Source organism: Bos indicus, chromosome 7, assembly GCF_029378745.1.
Source record: "Bos indicus isolate NIAB-ARS_2022 breed Sahiwal x Tharparkar chromosome 7, NIAB-ARS_B.indTharparkar_mat_pri_1.0, whole genome shotgun sequence".
Taxonomy (NCBI): domain Eukaryota; kingdom Metazoa; phylum Chordata; class Mammalia; order Artiodactyla; family Bovidae; genus Bos; species Bos indicus.
The window spans coordinates 52,229,093-52,252,132 of NC_091766.1; the positions used below are offsets into that span (position 1 = coordinate 52,229,093).

A 23,040-nucleotide genomic window follows, 5' to 3' on the forward strand; every position below is an offset into this window, starting at 1 on the left:
TTAGAGTCCCAACAGCAATTTATAAGAGATCCAGGTTTCCCCGTATTTTTTACCAGCATTTGATATTGTCACTGTTTTTGTATTTTATCTGTTTTAATAAGTGTATGATATTTCTTGGTTTTAATTTCTGTATTGGCTAATAATAATCTTTTCATATGCATATTTGCCATCAATTTAGTGAGAAGCCTGTTTTTGTGTTTTGCCAATTTTCTATTTGGATATTTTTATTACTGTTGAATTTTGAGAATTATTTTTATATTCTAGATATGAACTTTTGTCAGATACATGATTTGGAAATAGTGTCTTCCAGCCTATAGCTTATTTTTTCATCTTCTTCCTAGTCTCTTCCTAAAGCAAAAGTTTGAAATTTTAATGATGTGCAATTTATCTTATGGATCATACTTTTGGTGTCATATCTAAGAACTGTTCACATACCCTAAGTCCTGAAGATTTTTTTCTCCTATGTTTTTCTCTAACATAGGCATTTAGGTATTTATACAAGAAATGAAAAACATATTCTGTCTTTTAGATTGAAAATCCATTCTTTTCTTTTTTGGTCAAGCTATGTGGTTTCTGGGATCTTAGTTCCCCAAACAGGGATGGAACCCATACCCGCTTCAGTGGAAGCATGGAATCCTAACCCCTGGACCACCAGGGAATTGCTGAGAGTCAGTTTTTTAAACTATGCATGACCATTGGTCTCAGTACCATTTGTTGAAAAGACTACATTGAATCTCTTGCGCCTTTGTCAAAGAACACTTGACCTTGGGACTTTCCTGGGATCCAGTGCTTTCACCACTGTGGCCCAGGTTCAATCCCTGGTCAGGAACTAAGATCTCACAAGCCTCGGAGCCAAAACAAAAACAAACCACTTGGCCAAACAAAGTTGAAGGGAGGGGTATGCTGGGATTTAAGAAAGATGTCTTTTATTCCTCAGGAAATGGAAGAATGAAAGAGTTGGTAGGAACCATGTTAAGACCACAGAGGAGGCAGGCAGCCTTAGTGTGAAGTTACACCATGAAGAATACCACTGTATGTTAAATAGAGGAAGGAAAGAAATTGGTCTTTGTGACGTATTTATGCCTCTGGATCAAACTAATCATGACACCTACTTACTCCTGGACTTGAGTTATGTGAGCCAATAAATCTTTATGGCTTAAAAAAAAAAATTGGCCTTACTTTTGTAGGTCTGTTTCTCAGTTCTCTATTTCGTTTCATTGAACTGTGTGTCTTGATTACTGTGACTATTTTATAAGTCTTAAAGTGGGTTAGATTAATTTCTCCACCTTCTTTTTCAAGATTGTTTTAGCTATTCTAGGGCCTGTGCCTTTACATATAATTTTGGGATATGCTTGTCTATGTTACAAAAAACATTTGCTTGTATTTTGATAGGAGTCACAACTTAAAGTGGGGGGAACTGACATCTTTACTGAGTCTTCCAGTCCATAAATACTGTGTGTCTTTCTCTCCATTTGTTTACTCTGATTTCTTTCATCAGTGTTTTTTTTTTTTTTCCTCAAATTAAGAGTTTTTATTGTCTCTTTAAAACATCACAACTGAGTCCATAGAACCATCTATCTTGTTGTTTCTGCAGCAGGATCACTGAGATCTTATTCATCAGCCTGCTGAACTGTTCCTTTTTCAGAAACATAGATACCATCCAAAAATTTTCTGATATCCTTGTTTTTAACTGTGGTGGCTTGCTGAATCAAAGCAGCTGAATTTGACACAAGTTCAATGTCATTTCCTTCAAGAATCAACTCATCTTTCTGGGCTTGAGATACTGAACAGGCAACCCCTGGCCTCATTCGAACCCTGCATATGTATTTTTCACCCCAAAAATTTCGGATTTCCACAAGAGAACCATTCTCCTGAATAACAACGTTGATGGGGAAGTGGGCATACACCGACCTCATCTTGTAACGGAAACCCAGTGTAACACTCTTGATCATGTTCTGTACTTGACTACAGATTGTGCGAACAGTGGCCAGTTCCTTTCTGTTTCCCCACCATTTGTCAACATGGAGCCTCTTCTTTTTCTTTCCAAGGAGACTGAGTTCTACATTGATGTGATTGAAGTCCCTCCGCAGGGTGCCTCTGGGGCCCTTCACAATAACTGTCCGTCCCTTCAAGTTAATGTCGACATTTTCTGGGATGTCGACAGTCTGGTTGCTGAGAATGGTCTTCGTTCTCGCAGTAGATGCGGCAAAGAGCTCATCAGTGTTTAAAAAGTTTCAGCCTACAAGTTCTGTGCATATTCTGTTAGTTATTCCTAAGAATTTTACTTTTTGAATAGTTGTTAACTGGTGTCAGGTTTTTAATTTCAGTTCCACGTGTTCAATGATAGTATATAGAAATAGAATACATTTTTATATGTTGATCTTGTATCCTACAGCCTTGCTGAAGTCACTTTCTGGTTCTAGGAGTTTTCTTGTAGATTCTTTGGAATTTTCCTATGTAGACAATCATATTATCTGCAAGAAGCACAGTATTACTTCTTTGTTTCCATCTGTATGTCTTTTCTTTCTTTTTCTAGCCTACTGCACTGTCTATCTAGAACTTCTAGTATGTTAAAAAATAATGACAGACATCTTTGTCTTACCGGGGGGAATTTAGCCTTTTAAGTATAGTATTTGTTTTAGGTTTGTGTGGTTGCTCTTTATTACTCGAGGAAGAGCTCCCCTATTCCTTGCTTTCTTGGGGTGTTTTTTCCCATAAACGGGTATTAAATTTTGTCACATGCTTTTTCTGCATCAGTGTGTATGATCATGTGGTTTTTCTTCTTTGGCCTATTGATAAAGTGAATTATATTAACTCAAATATTGACTCAGCCTTGCATCCCTGAAATAAACTCCACTTGGTCATGAAGTGTAGTTCTTTTGACATATTGCTGAATTCTATTTTCTAATAATTTTTAAAGAGTTTTTGTACCTGTATTCACGAGGAGTATTGTTTTGTAGTTTTCTCTTTTGTGCTTTCTTTGTTTGCTTTTGATATCAGGGTAATAGTTACTTCATTAAAGGAAATGGAGAGTGTTTTCTGTTTTCTCAGAGACTAGGCAGAATTCATGTCCACTCTTCTTTAAAAATTTGGTAGAATTTTAGTGTGGGTTACTTAAAGTGACTCAGACTTCATGCAAATGAGAGAAGAGTTTTCATTGAAATACTTGGATTTCAGGGTCTGGATGGTTAGGAAATTAGGGAAAATCATATGCAGACCCTATAGCATGCTCAAGTGTGCCTGCTTTGAGCAGAGATTTGGTTTGTGTGTGTGTGTGGCTAAGAGGAAAACAGAAAAGTCAGACAATATGCCCATTAAACTATTATATCTATTGTATATTGATTATATGGCTTTCCTCATACTTGGAGAGAAACTGCTAAAGACCTGTTTTTCCCCAGCTTCTAGTTATCATTCTTGTCCGTAAGTGTCATTTCTGATGTCAATGACTTCAAAAGGTCATTTATTTTATCTGAATGAAAGTAGTGGCATTAAGATTGTGGAAATTATGTAAAACCTGAAATAGTGTCTAATAGCAGCTGAGGATTGTAAAGCACCTTGACGTAATTACTCATGCGAGACAAACCTCTTATTTTCTGTTTAGCTGTGCATATTTAAAGGGTTGAAAATCATTTCTTTGACTATATTTTTTCACATAACTTTAGCATTTTCTAGATAATAACCATGACTGGATATTTCAGTTGAACAAAAGCAGTTGTAATCTGCCTTTTGTTTTTTAAGATCACTGGAAACTTGAATTTGATAAAAAATTTTATAATTTTGTGCTACTTGAAGTTTCTAAAATTATGTTGTATGAAACATGTATTGTGTAAATACTTGATGCTATGTTCATGAAATGATGCTTCTGAAATCAAAGCTTCTCTTACAACATGAAGTATCAGTGTGTATACTCAGATATATAAATGGTTGCCTCCATAGATTGTCTACTTTTTAAAACTGGAAGTACAGAATTTTCTTCTGGAGCCTATTATACAGAGTGAAGTAAGCCAGAAAGAAAAACACCAATACAGTATACTAACACAAATATATGGAATTTAGAAAGATGGTAACAATAACCCTGTATACGAGACAGCAAAAGAGACACTGATGTATAGAACAGTCTTTTGGACTCTGTGGGAGAGGGAGAGGGTGGGATGATTTGGGAGAATGGCATTGAAACATGTATAATATTATATATGAAACAAGTCACCAGTCCAGGTTCGATGCACGATACTGGATGCTTGGGGCTGGTGCACTGGGACGACCCAGAGGGATGGTATGGGGAGGGAGGAGGGAGGAGGGTTCAGGATGGGGAACACGTGTATACCTGTGGCAGATTGATGTTGATATATGGCAAAACCAATACAATATTGTAAAGTTAAAAAATTAAAAAAAAATAAAATTAGAAAAAAACCCCAAAATTGTGTGTTCTTCAAAGTTGTAGCTGGAGAAAGTATGCTGTTGGAGAATCAGTTAGTGTGGGACAAGTTGATTAAAGAGCATCGATACTGCAACATGACTTTGTGCCAAGACTGAGCAATTTCATTGCATTCCTCCAAATGGGGTCAAAGCTCTACTTCTTGTTTAATTAGACTCCAAAACAAGGTCTAAAAATTGAATGCAGTTGGAGATTGCCCCAAAATCTAGTACATACTGTATTATACCACTTATACGTTGATTGCCTTTTCTCAATTGCTTCAAACATAACACTGTCAGTTGAGCTTGAATCAGACTTGAATGAATTAATTACTGTTGAAAAAAGATGCCCTGTGGAATTGTCTCTTTTTGATTAAAGCCTCATTTGACTTAAGTGGTGAAAGCTTTTTTATTTTTGTTTCAAATGCTACCTATAGTTGTTATCAGCACTTGTATTCTGCAGCTTGCTTTCCTAGGATTGGGAATTTGGGACTTGATGTGTAGTGAATCAGTAAGGGTATATTTTGCTTATTGGTATGCTGTGATCCAAGGGAATCTGAAATGTCTTACCAAAATAAAGATAAAATTTAAAAAAAAATTTGGTAGAATTCTCCAGTACAACCATCTGGGCCTAGAGATTTCTTTTGGGGAATTTTAAGCTCTGAATTCAGTTTCTCTACTAGCTATAGAACTATTTAGATAATCCAACATGCTGTGATTTATAGGGTCGCAAAGAGTTGGACATAACTGAGCGACTGAACTGAACTGATATTATACTGGGTAGCTTGTGGCATCTTTTAGTTTTGAGTAATTGGTCCATCTCATCCAGATTGTCAAGTTTATGTGTAAACAGTTGTTCGTAATATCCCCTTATTTTCTTTTTAATGTCTGTGAGGTCTGTAGTGATACCCATTGTTTCATTGTGGATATTGGTCTTGCTAGAGTTTGTCAGTTTTGTTTACCAATTTTATTGATTTTCAAATAACCAGCTTTTTGTGCCATCAAATTTCTCAATTTTTCTATTTTCAGTTCTATTGATGTATATTTTTCTTTTAAAACAGTTCTATTGAGATATAATTTACATATCATAAACCTCACTCATTTTGAGGGTGACAAGTTAGACCAGTTTTAGTACTTTGTACTGCTGTACAGCCATCTGCACTATCCAGTTTGAGAACATTTCCCTTGTGTCTGTTGGCAGTGAATTCTCACTCCCACACTGCACGCACCATGTGGCATGTGGGATCTTAGTTCCTCAACCAGGGATTGAACCTGTGCTCCCTGCAGTAGAAGTGCAGAGTCTTGACTGCTGGACTGACAAAAGAAGTCTCAAAATATGTAGTTTTTTGTGTGTGTTGGCTTTTTTTACTTGGCATAATATTTTTGAGGTCCATCCATATTGTAGTATGTATCAACACTTTATTCCTTTTATTGTGAATAGTATTTCATTGTATGGATATACCACATTCTGTTCATCCATTTATCCATTGATGGATATTTGAGTTGATTCCAGTTTGGGGCTATTGTGAAAAATGTTGCTGTGAACATCTGCTACAAAGCTTTGTATGAATACATGTTTTAATTGATCTTGGATACGTACCTTGGAGTTCAATTTGATTGATTTTTGCTATTGAATTTAGTATTTTTTGCTTTGTTTGCTTTGTGTTTATTTAGCTCTTTTTCTCATTTCTTGACCTGAGATTATAGGTTATTGATTTGAGAATTTTTATCTTTATTTTAGTGCTGTATAGTTCCCTCTCAGCAATGCTTTATGCACCCTATAAATTCTGATATGTTGTATTTTCATTTTCATTCAGTCAGTAAATTTTTAAATTTTATTTGAGACTTACTCTTTAACCCATGGATTATTCAGAACTGTGTTTTACATCCAAATGTCTGATTTTCCTATTGACTTTCTGTTACTGAATTTTAGTTTAATTCCAGGGTGTTCAAAGCATATATTATGAGTGATTTCAAATCTTTTTAAATTGTTGAGCTTTGTTTTAAGGTCCTGGATATGATCAGAATGTTCCATGGGTACTTGAATAGAATATGTATTCTGTTTTAGAGTGGAATGTTCTGTTAGTGTCAATTAGACTCTGTTAGTTGATGATGTTATTCACTTTTTCAATATCCTAGTTAGTAATCCTAACAATTGTTGAAAAAGAACTTTATCAATTGTTTACCTATATGTTCTTGTTAGCAGTTCCATCAGTTGTCAAATTGTTGAAGTCTCTACATATATTTTGGTGAATTTGTCTATTTTACCTTTCAGTTACAAGTTTCTGCTTCATGTGTTTTGAAGTTTTTTGGTTTGGTACATACACATTTAGGATGGCTGTGTCTTCTTGGTGGACTGATCCTCTTATTATGTAATGGCTGTCTTTGTCCCTTTTAATTTTCTCTGGGTAGATAGACAAATGAGATTTTAAAATTTTCTTGATACTTGATACATTGTCCTTTTTGTCATTTTGAAATGTCTCAGTTTATCTCTGTTAACACACACTGTTTTAAGGTCTACTTTTTTCTCATAGCCACTCAAGTTTTCTTATAGTTAGCATTGCATAGTATATCTTTTTCCATTCTTTTTATATAAAGTGTTTTTTCTGTAGAAGGACATAGTGAGCTTTTTTTATCCATCACTGATCTTTAGTTGGTATGTTAAGATTAGTTCCATTTAATGTAATAAGATTAGTTTCATTTAATGTAATATTGATATGATTATGTCTGTCATTGTGGTCTTTATTTTGTCCTCTATTTATTGTTTTTTTTCCTTATGAAACTTTAAAAAACTTTTATATTGGATTACAGTTGATTTTCCCTGTTGTATTAGTTTCGGGTAGTACAGCTGATTCAGTTATACATATATCCATTCTTTTTCAGATTCTTTCCCCCTGTAGGTTATTAAAGAATTTTTAGTAGATTTTCCTGTGCTATATGGTACAACCTTGTTGATTATCTCTTTTATATATAGTACTGTGTATATGTCAATCCCAACTCCTGATTCATCCCTCCCACGTTTCCCTTTTGGTAATCCTAAACTTGTTTTTGAACTCTGTGAGTCTGTTTCTGTTTTGAATGTAAGTTCATCTGTATCATTTTTTTTTAGATTCCACATATAAATTATATGATATTTATCTTTTTCAGATTTACCTTAGTATGATAATCTCTAGGTCCATCCATGTTGCTGCAAATGGCATTATTTAATTTTTTATGACTCATATTCCATACCACATCTTCCTTATCCATTCTTCCACCAGTGGACCTTGAGGTTGTTTCTATGTCCTGGTTATTGTAAATAGTGCTGCAGTGAACATTAGGGTACATGTATCCATGGGTTTTGATATAGCAGTCTGTGTGTATTTATAGACACACACACACGAGATTGTTTTAAGTTGCTGGTCTCTTAATTTAAAATGCATTTCTAATATCCTGCATTTATCCTCTCCTTTTCTCATGATTGCTTTTTTTTTTCATCCTTCAACATTATTTCTTCAAATATATTTTATTTCTGATTGCTGGTTTTGATAATCATATGTGTGGATGATTTCCTTCATTTCATGTATGCTTGCCTTTATCAGTAAGCTGCTTTCCCATTCTTCAATTTTCTTGTTTCTATTTGTGGCCTTTTCTTTTCCACTGAGAGAAGTGCCTTTAGCATGTGTTGTAAAGCTTATTTGCTGGTGCTAAATTCTGTCAGCTTTTGCTGTCTGTGAAGTTTTTGATTTCTCTTGTCAGGTCTGAAGAAGAGTCCTGCTGGGTGGAGTATTCTGGTTACAGTATTTTTCCTTTTTATTACTTTAAATATATCGTGCCACTTCCTTCTGGCCTGCAGAGTTTCTGCTGAAAAATCAACGGATAACCTAATGGGAGTTCCCTTGTATGTTATTTGTTGGTTTTCCCTTGTTGCTTTTAATATTTTCCCGTTGTCTTTAATTTTTGTGAGTTTGATCAATATGTGTCTTGGCATGTTCCTCCTTGGGTGTATGCTGTATGGGACTCTCTGTTCTTCCTGGACTTGAGTGAGTGTCTCCTTTCCCATGTCAAGGAAGTTTTCAGCTTAGAGTCTCTTCAACTATTTTCTTGGACCCTTTGTCTCTTTTCCTTCTGAGACTCCTATAATGTGAATGTTGGTGTGTTTAATGTTATCTCAGAGGTTTCTGAGACTGTCCTCATTTCTTTTCATTGTTTTTTCTTTATTCTGTTCCATGGCAGTGATTTCTAACCATCTATCTTTCAGATCACTTATTCGTTCCTCTGCTTCATGTATTCTTCTGTTGATTCCTTCTAGTGTATTTTTTTTTAAATTTCAGTTATTGTATTGTTTATCTCATTTTGTTTGTTTTTTAGATCTTCTGATTCATGGGGTCGCAAAAAGTCGGACGCGACTGAGCGACTGAACTGAACTGAACTCTATTAAAAATTTCTTGTGTTTTCTCAGTCTATGAGTCCATTCTTCTTCTGAGATCTTGGATCATCTTTACTGTCATTGCTCTGAATTCTTTCTCAATTAGACTGCCTATCTGTACTTCACTTAGTTCTTCTGGGGTTTTATTTTGTTCCTTCATCTGGAACATACTTCTCTGTTATCTCATTTTGTCTAACTTTCTGTGGTTGTCTTCTTTCCACAGGCTGCAGGATCATAGTTCCTCTTACTTCTGGTGTCTGCCCCATGGTGGGGAGAGGTGGGTCTTGTCTCTGTGGTGGGAAGGGCTGTGTCAGGGGGTGTGTTTAGCAGTGGCTATGAGCTCAGGAGCCTGAGCTGCTGCTGATGGGGCTGTGTTCCCCCCAGCTGGTTGTTTGGCCCGAGGCATCCCAGCACTGGAGCTTTTAGGCTGTTGGTCAGCTCTTGGTGCCAAAATAGCAACCTCTGGGGGAGTCCATGCCAATCAGTATTTCCTGGGGCCTCTGCCACCAGTGCTCTTACCCCAACAGTGAGCCAAAGCCAACCCCACCTCCCCAGGAGACCTTCTAATATCTATGGATAGGTTCCAGTATCTATGGGTAGGTCTAGCCCAGTCTTCTGTGGAGTCACTGCTTTGTGCTGGGTCCCTGTGCGTGTCGTATCTGTGTGCATCCACAAGAGTGGAATCTGTTTCCCTCAGTCCTGTGAAGCCCTGCTGTCCTTCAAAACCAAATGCTCTGGAGGCTCCTCCTCCCGATCCCAGACCCTCAGACTGGGGAGCCTCATGTGGAGATTAGAACTCTCACTCCTTTGGGTGATCCTCTGCAATACAGTCTTTTTTTCTTTTTTTTTTTAGTTTGTGGATCGCCCAGCTGGCCAGTATGGGATTTCTTTTTTTTTGGTAGTGTCATGCAGTTTATGGGATCTCAGTTCCTTGACTAGGGATTGAACCCAGGCCACAGAAGTGAAAGCACCAAATCCTAACCTCTAGGCCACCGAGAGGACTCCCTGTAGGATTTCTTGAAAGTGCCCCTCCTAACATTTTGTTGTGGCTTCTTTGTCTTTGGATGTAAAAACTCTTTTTTGGTAGATTCAGCCTTTTCTGTCGACGGTTGTTCAGCAGTTGTTTGTGATTTTGGTGTTTACATGAGAGAAGGCGAGTTTGAGTTCTTCTGCTCCACCATTTTGTCCAGGATTGAGGGGCTGCTTTTAGTCTGGATGCTTGCTGCTGCTTTTCTCAGTGTGTGCTGGCTGTTATCCCCTTGATGTGTGTGGCAGGTATGGCAGCCCTGTACATGTTCCTGATATAGCAGGTGGGATGGCAGTAATTGGTGCTTTTTGCCAGTTAGTTAATTCTTTCTTTGATTGTTTCCTGTCTTCTTTTATATTATTGTTTAGTATTCTGTTTTGTCTCAGACACTACTTTATTTGGTATCCTCCTTGATGTTCAAGTGTTTTTCTAAGGTTTACACTATACATCTTTAACTTATGTAAATAAATAAAATAGAATTTGAGTAATATTATGCCAGTGTAACAGTATACTTCCATTTCCCTCCTTTTCTTTTATTGGTACCATTGTTGCCCTATGTTTTACTGCTGCACTATTTTGAGCCCCACACTGTTATTTTTGCTTTAAATAATTATCTTTTAAAGAAATTTAAAAATGAAAAGTCTTTAATATGCAACTTGCATTTTTATCATTTCTGTCATTGATTCCTTACACAGATCCATGTTTCCAGTGGTGTCACTTTTTCTTTTGACTAAAGAACTTCCTTTAATGTTTCCTGCAGTATAGATCTGGTTGCAGATTTTCCGGGTTTTTATTTGAAAAAAATCTTTATTTCACCTTCATTTTTGTAAAGTACTTTTGGTGGATATAGAATTCTGTGTTGCCAATTTATTTCTTTTAATACTTTAAAGATATAGTTCCTCTTTCTTCTGCCTTGCACTATTTTTGATGCAGAGTCTATTTTTGATGCAGATCTTTCTTTTGTTTGTTCTCTTTAATTTCCACTGGCTGCTTCTAAATTACTCTCTTTATCAATGGATTTCAGAAATTTGATTTTGATGAACCTTGGTGTGTTTTTCTTTATTGTGTTTTCTTTATAGTGAATTTTTTGTGGTGTATTTAATCCTACTTCTTGATTCTGTGGGTCTATAATTTCCTTTGAATTTAGGAAGTTTGGGGCTATATTCAAATACTATTTATCTGCCCCTCCCCGCCCCCACACACACATACAAAATTAGAGAACTCAGACTTCACTTATATTAGGCCACTTGATATTTTCCCACAGCATCCTGAAGAGCTGTTTATCTTTTTCAGTCATTTTCCCTCTGAAAATTGCCTCCAGGTTAAAAAAAAAAAAAAAGGGTTCTGGGGCTCATTTCAATGCTTCCCTTCTCTCAGTCTTGCACTCCTTTTGTGCCAATGTCTAAAGGCATTTTTCTACATATTTTTATAAATTTTCTATTTGCTTAAAGTCATATAACTAGTTCCACATTGTCAGAAGAAGAGCTTTTCACTTTGCTTTTTGCATTAACAATATATTCTGGAAGTCATTCTATATCATTTTACAAAGATCTTTTTTTGTCGCTTCACAAAACTCGATTGTATTTGTTTGTATCATAGTCTATTCAACCAACTAAGGTTTTCCATTTAAGTAGTTTCCAGTCTTTTTGCAGTTATAAATAACACTGTAATGAATAACCTGGTGCATATGTATTTTCATAATTTTTGAGGTGTATATTTAGGGTAAATTTCTAACACTGTAATTGCTAAGTCATAGGGTAAGTACATATGTGATTCTGTTAGATATAACTATTTCCCTACATACAGATTGTACCATTTTGCATTCCAGTAGATGAGAATGCTTATTTTTCCTAGCCTCATCTACAGAATGTTGCCAACCTTTTTAATTTTTGCTAATCTAATCAGTTTTTTTAAATCTCAAAATCACTTTGATTAGAATAGGTCTCATTACTGTTGAAGTTAAATACCTTTTCATATGTTTAAGAGGCAGTTTATTTCTTTTAAAAATTGTGTGCTCATTTTTTCATCTCATTTTTCTATTTTGAATTTTTTGAGTGTTTTGTCCTAAATTTTTAAAAAGTTATTTATACGTTTAGCAATATTAGCCCTTTGCCCAAGAAATAAGTTGTAAATATTTTCTCCCAGTATGTCATTTTCTTTCAATTTTGTTTATGGTATTTTTGTATAGGAACATTTCCCCCCTGCATTTTTATGTAATCAAATGAGTTAGTCTTTTCCTATATGCATTTAGGTTTTCAGTAATAGTTAGAAAGCTTTGTCCACACTCAGGTTATAGAAAAATCCATTAGTTTTCTTTTAGTACTTGTATGTTTTTGTTTGTACATTTAGATCCTTGATCTATATGGACTTTATTCTTGTGTGTGCTGAGGTATGGAACTAATTTTATCTTTTTTTCCTCCCCTAAATGGCTATCCAGTTTCCCAGTACTTTTTATTAAAAACTTCATACATAAAAAAATAAAAATAAAAACTTCATACATGTCTCAGTGATTTGAGACTACATCTTAATTATGTACTAAGCTTCTGTATTGCCAGAAAGTTTTAAAGATCAGAAAGTTACACTTCTTTCTCACTCAGTTATCAATATATATTTAAGTCAATTACTTGGTTTAGAAAAAATAACTCATACAAGACTACCTGTTTCAAAAAATGTGTAATAATTTTGGTAACAACATACTAGCATACTGGGGGAAAATTAAACAAATCTCATCTCTCTAAAGAGACGTAAGTCCTCTTGGGATATTTTCATGTGGACAAATTTCCTGGCACATTTAAGTTCTGTGGTATAATAAACAGTAATCGTACTAATTGATCAAGACTAGAAGAGAAGGTCATTCAAATTGAAGGAGAGGTAGACCTGTTTGTTTTCCCTTAAACTTTGATTTCTAAATCACTGGTCGTAGTTCCAAACTATTAATGAAATACTTTCTTATTCTTAAGGTTCATAGATCATCTTTTCAAATCAAATATGCAAAATATTTTTCACATAAACTTCAGATGAACATCACAGAAATATTAAGGCTAAACCATTCAGCTTCCTCCAAATCCTTGAATATCCCACCTGTCCGAATTGTGATACATGTTGATCTGTTGATTATCTGTTCTTACATAATTGCTCCTTAAATTATCCCTTAATTTGACTTTGAGGATGTTCCTCAAATAGGCAAATTAGATTGAATTCAAAGATTACTAGATGGTCCAGTGATTAAGACTTTGCCTTCCAGTGCAGGGGGGCCGTGTTCAATCCTTGGTCAGAGAGTTAAGGTCCCACATGCCTCAGGGGCAAAAAGTGAAAATTGCTCATTTGTGTCCAGCTCTTTGCCACGCCATGGATTGTAGCCTGCCAGGCTCCTCTGTCCGTGGAATTCTTCAGGCCAGGATACTGGAGTGGGTAGCCATTCCCTTCTCTAGGGAATCTTCCTAACTCAGGGATGGAACCCAGGTCTCCCACATTGCATGCAGATTCTTTACCATCTGAGCCACCAGGGAAGGCCCAGGGGCAAAAAAACTAAAATATAAAAAAGAAGCATTATTGAAACAAATTCAATAAACTTTTAAAATGGTCCATAACCAAAAAAATCTTTAAAAAAATTAAATTGATTGTGGCAATCATTAAAAAAAAAAAAGATTGTTGTTGTTCAGTTGCTAAGTCATGTTCCGACTCTTTGCAGTCCCATGGACTGCAGCACGCCAGGCTTCCCTGTCCTTCACTGTCTCCCCGAGTTTGCTCAGACTCATGTCCATTGAGTTGGTGATGCCATCCAACCATCCCCTCCTCTATCACCCCCTTCTCCTCCTGCCCTCAGTTTTTCCCGGCATCAGGGTCTTTTCCAATGAGTTGGCTTTTTTCATCAGATGGCCACAGTATTGGAGCTTCAGCAACAGTCCTTCCAATGAATATTCAGGTTGATTTCCTTTAGGATTGACTGGTTTGATCTCCTTGCAGTCCAGGGGACTCTCAGGAGTCTTCTCCAGCTCCACAATTTGAAAGCATCAATTCTTCAGCAGTCAGCCTTCTTTATGGTTCCAACTTTCACATCTATACATGACTACTGGAAAAACTATGGCTTTGACTAGACAGACTTTTGTTGGCAAAGTGATGTCTCTGCTTTTAATATGCTGTCTAGGTTTGTCATAGCTTTTCTTCCAAGGAGCAAACATCTTTTAATTTCATGGCTGCAATCACCATCTGCAGTGATTTTGGAGGCCAAGAAAACAAAGTCTGTCATGATTTCCATGTTTCCCCATCTATTTGCCATGAAGTGATGGGACTGAATGCTCTGATCTTAGTTTTTTGAATGTTGAGCTGTAAGCCAGTTTTTCACTCATCTTTTTCACCTTCATCAAGAGGCCTTTTAGTTCCTTTTCACTTTCTGCCATAAGGGTGGTATCATCTGCATATCTGAGGTTATTGATATTTCTCTTGGCAATCTTTCTTTCATCTTGTGATTCATCCAGTCCAGCATTTCACATGATGTACTCTGCATATAAGTTCAATAAGCAGGGTGACAATATACAGCCTTGATGTAATCCTTTCCCAATTTTGAACCAGTCTGTTGTTCCATGTCTGGTTCTAACTGTTGCCTCTTGACCTGGTTACAGGTTTCTCAGGAGGCAGGTAAGGTGGTCTCTTATTCCCGTCTCTTAAGAATTTTCTAGATTGTTGTGATCCACACAGTCAAAGGTTTCAGTATAGTCACTGAAGTGGAAGTAGATGTTTTTCTGGATTTCTCTCGCTTTTTCTATGACCCAAATTGTTGGCAAATTGATCTGTGGTTCCTCTGCCTTTTCTAAACCCCACTTGTACATATGGAAATTCTCAGTTCACATACAGTTGAAGCCTAGCTTGAAGGATTTTGAGCATTACCTTGCTAGCATGTGAAATGAGCAAGATCGTGCAGTAGTTTGAGCATTCTTTGGCATTGCTCTTCTTTGGGATTGGGATGAAAACTGACATTTTCCAGTCCTGTGGTCACTGCTGAGTTTTCCAAATTTGCTTGCATTCTAAGGGCAGCATGTTCACAGCATCATCTTTTAGGATTTGAATTAGCTCAGCTAGTATTCCATCACCTCCACTAGTTTTGTTCATAGTAATCCTTCCTAAGGCCCACTTGACTTCACACTGCAGGATGTCTGGCTTGAGGTGAGTGACCACACCATCGTGGTTATCCAGGTCATTAAGACCTTTTTTGTACAGTTCTTCTGTGTAGTCTTGCCACCTCTTCTTAATCTCTTTTGCTTCTATTTTAGGTCCATATCATTTCTGACCTTTATTGTGCCCATCTTTGTATGAAATGTCCCCTTGCTATCTCTAATTTTCTTGAAGACATCTCTAGTCTTTCCCATTCTGTTGTTTTCCTCTATTTCTTTGCATTGTTCACTTAAGAATGCCTTTTTATCTCTCCTTACTATTCTCTGGAACTCTGCATTCAGATGCGTATATCTTTTCTTTTCTCTACCTTTCGCTTCACTTTTCTCGGCTATTTGTAAGGCCTCCTCAGACAACCATTTTGCCTTGTTGCATTTCTTAATTTTGGAAATGGTTTTGGTCACCACCTGCTGTACAATGTTACAAATCTCTGTCCATAGTTCTTCAGTCACTCTGTCTATCAGATCTAAACCCTTGAATCTATTTGTCACTTCCACTGTATAATCATAAGGGATTTGATTTAGGTCATACCAGAATGATCAAGTGGTTTTCCCTACCTTCTTCAATTTAAGCCTGAATTTTGCAATAAGGAGCTCATGATCTGAACCACAGTCAGCTCTTGGTCTTTTTTTTGCTGATCCTGTGGAGCTTTGGCTGCAAAGAATATAATCAATCTGATTTTGGTATGACCATCTGATGTCCATGTGTAGAGTCATTTCTTCCGTTTTTGGAAGAGAGTGTTTGCTATGACCAGTGCATGCTCTTGGCAAAACTGTTAGCCTTTGCCCTGCTTCATTTTGTACTCCAAGGCCAAACTTGCCTGTTATTCCAGGTATCTCTTGACTTCCTACTTTTGCATTCGTCTCCTGTGATGAAAAGGACATCTTTTGGTGTTAGTTCTAGGAGGTCTTGTAGGTCTTCATAGAAGCATTCAACTTCAGTTTCTTCGGCATTAGTGGTTGGGGCGTAAACTTGGATTACTGTAATGTTGAATGGTTTGCCTTGGAAACAAACAGAGACCATTTAGTAATTTTTGAGATCACGCCCAAGTGCTGCATTTCAGACTCTTTTGTTGACTATGAGGGTTAATAGTAAAAAAAAAAAAAAAAAAAAAAAAAGATTACTAGATAATATTTGGGTTTTTAGAGGATAATACCTATGTTTTTCCTTGAATTCATTAATTTAATAGTACCATAAGTTTTTCTGATATTGATCCTTTTAGAGTAAATAATATTAGGTAGTTACCTAATATTTTAAAACGTAATACTAGGCAATACTTCTCTGTGCCAGGCAAGGCCATTTTCATGGAAATGTGAATTGTGCAGTCATACTGGTCCCCATCCTTTGAAGAGCCCAGCATTTGGTTTAATGCTCTGCTGTCAACATTTTGAAACTGTAGTAAATTTTATTTTTAATTAAAACATTTTTTATTATATTTTTTGACTGCACTGGATCCTTTTGTACATGGGCCTTCTCTAGTCACAGTGAGCCGTTACTCTTTGCTGCGGTGCTTGGGCTTCTTACTGCAGTGGCTTCTGTTGCAGAGCACGGGCTCAGTAGTTGTGGTACTTAGTTGTGGGGTCAACTAAGCTCCCCCGCCTCCACCCCCGCGTGTAGAATCTCCCTGGACCAGGGATTGAACTCATGTTCCCTACATTGGCAGGTTGATTCTCAACCATTGGACCACCAGGGAAGCCCTGTAGTAATCTTTTTTCTTAATATATCTATTTTATTGAAGTATAGTTGACTTACAATGTTTCAGGTGCACAGCAAGGTGATTCTTGACACATATATTATTTTTGAAATTACTTTCCTTTATAGGTTATTACAAGATATTGACTATATTTCCCTATGCTATATAGTAAACTTTTGTTGCTTGTTATATATCTTTTAAAATTAGAAATCTAGCATTCTACTTATACTAAGTCAAACAAGTGGATTCAAAATGTCATAAATTTTTGTTAGGCAAAAATTAATAAATTTTCTAAAATACATATATTATACATATTATTTATATATGTGTATACAAAAGCTTTTCTACTGCATCTTGATAGAGGCTTGAAAAAGAGCATAAAAAAGAGATGGAGAAATTGGAAAACATAAGCTAAATGAAATGGTAGCACTGAATACTGAATATGAAATAGAAAAAGTGAAACAAACTAGATAAAAGTTAAAGATCAAAAAAAAAAAAGTTAAAGATCATCATATCGTCCAGTTGTTTTTAAACATGGCTGCTCATTAGAAACATATCTGGAGCTCTGGAGAAAAAGCAATACCTGGGCATTTACATTTTTCAAAAAATTTCAAGATAATTCTGGTATGCATCTGGATTTTAAAGTGATTACAGGTTTTGCTATTAAATAGTAGTTTTGGTGTTATAGGGTTCTTTTATTTTTCTTTTCACCAATCATGATACAGTGGTATTATGTGAGTAATAGTTACATAATCATAATAGTGAAAGATGTTTATCAGTTTTCACAATTGTCAGACAAAAAATAAAAGATAATTAAATTGCAGGTCATAATGGGAACATGATTAACCTAACAATATAAAATAATTACATACAATTTGGGGGGGGGTCAAGCAGTGATATGGTTAGTGGAGTGCATACATGCACGTTTTCATCCACCAGCCAGTCTATGTCTTTTGGTTGGTGTGTTTAATCTATTTACATTTAAGGTAATTATCCATATGTAGATCCTATTACCATTTTCTTAATTGTTTGGGGTTTATTCTCTGTAGGTCTTTTCCTTCTTTTGTGTTTCCTGCCTAGAGAAGTTCCTTTAGCATTCATTGTAAAAGCTGGTTTGGTGGTGCTGAATTCTCTTGACTTTTGCTTGTCTGGAAAGTTTTTTATTTCTCCATCATATGTGAATGAGAGTCTTGCTGGGTAGCGTGTTCTTGGTTTTAGGTTCTTCCCTTTCATTACTTTCAATATATCATGCCATTCCCTTCTGGCTTGTAGAGTTTCTGTTGAAAAATCAGCTGATAGCCTGATGGAAGTTTCCTTGTATGTTATTTGTCTTTTTGTTGTTGTTGCTTTTAATATTTTATCTTTGTCTTTAATTTTTGTCAGTTTGATTACTGTATGTCTTGGTGTGTTCCTCCTTGGGTTTATACTGCTTGGGATTCTCTATGCTTCCTGGACTTGGTTGACTATTTCCTTTCCCATGTTAGGGAAATTGAAAGTCGCTTAGTCATGTCCAACTCTTTGTGACCCCATGGACTGTACAGTGTGTGGAATTCTCCAGGCCAGAATACCGAGTGGGTAGCTTTTCTCTTCTCCAGGGGATCTTCCCAACCCAGGGATTGAACCCAGATCTCATGCATTGCAGGTGGATTCTTTATCAGCTGAGACACAAGGGAAGCCCAAGAATACTGGAGTGGGTAGCCTATCCCTTCTACAGGGGATCTTCCCGACCCAGGAATTGAACCTGGGTCTCCTGCATTGCAGGTGGATTCTTTACCAACTGACCTATCAGGGAAGCCCAATTCCCATGTTAGGGAAGTTTTCAGCTATTATCTCTTCAAATGTTTTCTCAGGTCCTTTCTTTCTTCTCCTTCTGGGACTCCTATAATGTGAATGTTGATATGTTTAATGTTGTCCCAGCAGTCTCTTAGGCTGTCTTCATTTCTTTTCATCCTATTTTCTGTATTCTGTTATATGGCAGTGATTTCCACCATCCTGTTCTCTAGGTCATTTATGCATTCTTCTGCCTCAGTTATTCTGCTATTGATTCCTTTTAGTGTATTGTTCATCTCTGTTTATTTGTTCTTTAGTTCTTATAGGTCTTTGGTAAACATCTTCCCCATTGTTTTCCTGAGATCCTGAATCATCTTTACTAACAATATTCTGAGTTCTTTTTCTGGAAGGTTGTGTGTCTCTACTTTATTTCGTTTTTCTGGGGTTTTGTCTTGTCCCTTCATCTGGGACATAACTTTGTGCTTTTCCATTGTGATCAACTTTCTGTAATATGGCTTTTCTTTTAGTTGCTGCGGGACTGTGCTTCTTGCTTCTTCTGTCTGCCCTCTGATGGATGAGGCTAAGAGGCTTGTGTAAGCTTCCTGATGGGAGGGACTGGCAATGGGAAAAACGGGGTCTTGCTCTGGTGGACAGGGCTTTGCTCAGTAAAGCTTTAATCCAATTATCTGCTGATGGATGGGGTTGCACTCCCTCGCTGTTGGTTGTTTGGCCTGAGGCGACCCAGCCCTGGGGTCTGCAGGCTCTATGGTTGGGTTAATGGTGAACTCCAAGAGGGTTTATGCCAAGGGGGACTTTCCCAGCCTGATGCTGCCTATACCCCAACCCTGTGGTGAGCCCCTGCCAGTCCACGCTTCCACAGGAGACCCTCCAACACTAGAGGTAGTTTTGGTTTTGTCTTCTGTGGAGTCACTGCTCCTCTCCTATGGGTCTTGTTGCATGCAAGATTTTGTTTGTACCCTCCGAGATTGGAGTCTGTGTTTCCCCCAGTCCTGTGAAAGTCCTATAATCAAATCCCATTGGCCTTCAAAGCCAGATTCCCTGGGGATCCCCAGGCTGGGAAGCCTGACATGGGGTTCAGAACCTACACAACAATGGGAGAACTTCTTTGGTATTATTTTTCTCCAATTTGTGGGTCACCCACTGACGGGGTATGGGATTTGATTTTATCGTGATTGTGCCCCTCCTATCATCTGGCTGCAGCATCTTCTTTGTCTTTGGATGTGCAGTATCTTTTTTTGGTGGGTTCTAGTACCCTCCTGTCAGTGGTGGTTCAACAGGTAGTTGCACTTTCCTCCTGTAGTAATTTTTAAACAAGGAGTTCCCTTGTTTTCATTTTGCACTGGTCCTGCAAATTATGTAGCCAGTCCTGGTACCAAGCAATGTATTTAGTAAGGAGAGTATATAATTTAATAGATATTTTTGAAAGATTCTTTAGGTTTCCACATGTGAAATGGAGTTTAGGGAAAGTGAAAGAGGAAGTAAGAAGACCAGAGGGGAAGCTGACAGCATTTAAGGTGGTGGTGGTAAAGGGGAAAGTAATCAATATATTCAAAGTATAGTTTGGAGGTAGTAAGGATTGACATGAACTGGTAATGAATAAATGTAGGAATATAGAGAAAGATGTTAAGAATGACCTGAGAATTTTTTTTTTTTTTTCTTTGCCTGCATGTGTCTTCCTTGAGCCCTGAGGGCGTTCTCTAGTTGTGGCAAGTGGGCTGAGTTGCCTGGTAGCATGTGGGATTTTAGTTCCTGGGCCAGGGATTGAATCCACTTCCCCTGTGTTGCAATACAGATTCTCAAGCATTGGACCACCAGGGAAGTCCCAAGAATGACCTGAGAATTTATTTTTGGGGGGCATGTTTGCTTTTTCTTTCCCTCTTCCCCCCCCCCCCGCCCCCACACACCCTTAAACCTAAGGAAGCAGGTTCTGAGAAGACAGTACAGTGGCCTTGGCCTCCGGGGATCCAAGGGCCACATGTGTGGCCCAAAGGAAAGTGGCAGGAGAGGTGGGCCAGGGTGGGCTGGGTGGGTGGTGGTAGCAATAACAGGAGTATCGACACGTTGCAGTTTGTGTGGGCGTGCTGGACTGGTTCAACCGCAGTGTTCTACGGGCAACCGGCCAGCAAAATCCACATCTTCCACCTCAGACCACTTGGTCAAGGCGTGGTTCATGAGCATCTTCAGGTCTGCTAGCTCAGTTGGGTTCTTAATCAGGCATTTATTTACAAATTCCTGAAAGTCCTGGGTGAACATGCCTGTTGGGCAGCTTGGGAGAAGGCTCATTGATGATGTAGTCCAGCTGCTCAAAGATCGCCATGGCTGGCTGGCTGTCCATCCTGTGACTGCTGATGGGGCTTCCAGGGTGACCCGAGAATTTCTGACTAGAAGTGGCCCTTATTAGATGAGGAAAGTTGGAGAGAAAACATTTTTTGAGGCTGTGGTTAATAGTTGGGTTTGACACTATGCTAAGTGAAAGAAGCCAGATACAAAGGCTGTGCATTTGTTTTTCTATTGCAGTGTAGTTGATTTGCAGTGTTGTGTTCATTTCTGTGCATAGCAGAGTGACTCAGTTTTACACGTATACATTCTTTTTTGTATTCTTTTTTATTATGGTTTGTCTCAGGAGATTGGATATAGTTCCCTGTGATGTACACATAGGACCTTATTGTTGATCCATTCTAAATGTAGTAGTTTGCATCTGCCAACCCCAAACTCCAGATGGTCCCTATCCCTCCTCCCTCCCCCTTGGCAACGGCTAGTCTGCTCTCTATGTCTGCAAGTCTGTTTCTGCTTTGTAGATAAGTTCATTCATGTCTTATTTTTTATTTGTTTTTATTTGATATGTGAGATCTTAGTTCCCCAATCAGGGATCAAACTCATGTCCCTTGCATTGGGAGTGCAGAGTCTTAACCACTAGACCACCAGAAAAGTCCCATTTGTGCTGCATTGTAGATTCCACATAAAGTGACATCATAGGGTATTTGTTTTTCTCTGACTTACTTCAATTATTATGAAAATTTCTAGTTGCATCCCTGTTGCTGCAGATGACATTACTGTGTTCTTTTTTATGGCCGAGTAATATTCTATTGTATATATGTACCACATCTTCTTTATCCATTCTTCTGTCGATGGACATTTAGGTTGTTTGCATGTCTTGACTATTGTGAATAGTGCTGCTGTATCTTTTAAATTTAGTTTTGTCTGAATATATGCCCAGGAGTGGAATTGCTGGGTCATGATGTTCACAGTTTTAATTTTCTGAGAAATCTCTTTACTGTTTTCCATAGTGGCTACACCAACTTACATTCCTGCCAACAGTGTGTTATTTGTAGACTTTTTTAAAAATTTATTTATTTATGGCTTCTCTGGGTCGTCTTTGCAGTGCGTGGGCTTCTCGTTGTGATGGCTTCTCTTGTTGCAGAGCACTGGCTCTAGAGCACAGACTCAGTCATTGCAGTGCTTGGGCTTAGTTGCTCCTTGGTTTTTGGGATCCCCCCAGACCAGAGGTTGAACCTGTGTGCCCTGCATTGCCAGGCAGATTCTTAACCACTGGACCACCAGGGAAGTCCTGTAGACTTTTTAATCATGGTCATTTTGATGTGTGTGACTTGGTATTTCATCTATAATTCCTTTTTTGTGTGTGAAATTTCTAGAGAAAGCAAAACTATATAATAAGTAGATCAGTGGCTATCTGAAGCTTTGGATGGGAACAAGAATTGACTGCAGACAGGCATAAAGGATTTTGGGGGTTGACGGCAGTATTCTAAAACTGGATTGTCGTGTTGGTTTTGTAACTATATTAAATTGCTAAAATCACTGATCGTCCATGTGAGCTCTATGATAAGTACAGAGTTGTGAAAAGATTAACACAAAAGATTGAGAGGACTTCCCTGGCAGTCCAGTGGTTAAGACTTTCCACTTCCAATGCAGGGGCTGTGGGTTCCATCCGTTGTGGGGGAACTAAGATCCCACATGCTGCATTGTGTGGCCAAAAAGTAAATATTAATAAAGATATAATAGAATATAATTTGTAATCTTTATTCTTAAAAAAGAAAAGATTGATATAGCTGTGATGTGTCAGGGAGTACTATTGTTATACCCATTTTATAGATAAAAATTAAAAATAAAAGCTTCAGGACTTCCCTGGTGGCTCAGGGGTAAAAAATCTACCTACCAGTGGAGAATACACGGGGTTGGATCCCTGATCTGGGAGGATCCCACATGCCACGGAGCAACTAAGCCCATGCACCACAACTACTGCGCCTGTGCTCCAGAGCTGGGGAGCCACAACTACGGAAGCTTGCATGCCCTGAAGCCTGTGCTGTTCAACAGGAGAGGCCACCCCAATGACAAGGCCTCACACTGCAACTAGAGAGTAGCCCCTTCTTGCCACAACTAGAGTAAAAACCTGTGCAGCAACAAATACCCAGCACAGCCAAAAATACATAAATAAAATAAAAAAAATAAAGGCTTCATGGTTATAGCGCTACTAAGTATAATATGCAGTATTGGAACTTGAGTCTTTTTTGACACTAAGGC

At 37.7% G+C, this 23,040-nt stretch overlaps 1 protein-coding gene and 1 pseudogene across 21 annotated transcripts in view; one reads left to right on the top strand and one right to left on the bottom strand.

The window, feature by feature from the left end:
• The window catches only part of LOC109562134 (protocadherin gamma-C4), a 186,171-nt gene that overhangs the window by 126,739 nt on the left and 36,392 nt on the right, over positions 1–23,040 (top strand). The gene's annotated exons all lie outside the window — the stretch shown is intronic.
• On the bottom strand, positions 1,501–20,754 carry LOC109560790 (large ribosomal subunit protein uL6 pseudogene; annotated as a pseudogene).